This window comes from Octopus bimaculoides, chromosome 6, assembly GCF_001194135.2.
Source record: "Octopus bimaculoides isolate UCB-OBI-ISO-001 chromosome 6, ASM119413v2, whole genome shotgun sequence".
In the NCBI taxonomy this organism is placed as follows: domain Eukaryota; kingdom Metazoa; phylum Mollusca; class Cephalopoda; order Octopoda; family Octopodidae; genus Octopus; species Octopus bimaculoides.
The window spans coordinates 103,680,060-103,681,515 of record NC_068986.1 but is presented as its reverse complement, the minus strand read 5'-3'; the positions used below and the strand labels follow the sequence as shown (position 1 = coordinate 103,681,515).

Sequence of the window (1,456 nt, the reverse complement as noted above, 5' to 3'; positions counted from 1 at the left end):
GGTGGTGGTGATGGTGATGATGGTGGTGGTAGTGGTGGTGGTGGTAGTGGTGGTGGTAGTGGTGGTGGTAGTGGTGGTGCTGGTGGTGGCGTCTCATTTTTTTAAATTTTGGCTCCAGTTCACCAGTCAAAGAATGGCGGTGCTGAACTATATTATTCAACATGCAATTTTCTTCCTTAAAATGAGAGGTAAGGTATGATTTGAGGGTGATTTGATTACCATTTCTTGCGGGCCGAATGATAACTTTGGGGACTCCATCACCTGCTTAACATGCAATCTCTATATAATAATTGTGAGTTCATTGGCTGGTTGGTTTCTCTATTTAACCCTGCTATTTGTCGTTGCTAGACTGCTAGAAATAGCAGCCTCGTCTTACTCAATTCACAACCAACTATCTTAAAACTCGTGGTACTACCTCATTGCATAATTTAGCTCACAACTGGAAATATAATTACGGTTGCTTCTGGTAGGACCCTATGAAGGAGATGCCTGAAGATTCTTTCCCTGCTTTATTCACTTTACTTAGTAGAGCTACAGAATAATAACCGATATACCAGTTAGTTGGTTGGTCTATTTCTCCTCTGACGCTTTATATAGTACACCTTCTCTTCGACTTACGACAGAGTTCCGTTCCGATTGGCAGGTCGTAAGTCGATCTGGTCGTATGTAGGATTTATATTTTCAACACTATTTTCATACATGCAGCTGATACTTGAAAGCGACTGAGTGAGAAACAGAAGCAAGCAATGGATTCCTGTGTCTGAGGGGAAGCCTGCGTTTTCAGACGCTGCCATAGTTATCGTACGCGCAGCTGCCCGACTTCCTAAAATCGATTTATTTGTTTATTTATTCTTATTTTTCTATTTTTTGTGTGGTCCTTAGTACGGATGGTCGCAAGTCGCATAGGTCGTAAGACGAGGAGAAGGATGAGAAAGAGAGAGAATAAAACACATACAGTAGAAATTAATGTAAAAGGTGCAGTAGGAGTGCACTTGCATATACGAAGCTTGGTGGTAGGCAATGAGTAAAGCAAAGCTACACCCAATGGGAGAGAAAGGATAATACAGAGGAGAAAGAGATGGAAGGGGAGTAAATGAAAGTAATTATGGGAGGTGGTGCAAAGGAAAAACTTTTTTTATTTAACTTTATTTTAATTACGACAGGGCGCTAAAAAGTTTTTGGCCGGGTCGCACTTTATTCATTTTCGTTCAGCGTCTGGCGGTCGTCTTAGAGGTGCCCTGTGTCAAAAAATATCATTCGTAGCAGACGTTCTCTCGAATTTAAAAAGCAGCACTTTGTTGCGGCATAACGTCCTGGCAAATCTCTTTATACGACGCCGAATATTAAAGAGCACCGAAATGTCCCAGACCAGGCAAGACAACTCGCCTCGATATGATCGAAAATGATAGATATCGATATTTTTCTATTATTGTGGTCCATCAGTACCATGTACTCG

General features: G+C 41.6%; 1 long non-coding RNA gene across 2 annotated transcripts in view; it reads left to right on the top strand.

Annotated features, from left to right (window-relative positions):
* LOC128248053 (uncharacterized) overlaps positions 1 to 1,456 on the top strand; it is a 55,739-nt gene that overhangs the window by 53,107 nt on the left and 1,176 nt on the right. The gene's annotated exons all lie outside the window — the stretch shown is intronic.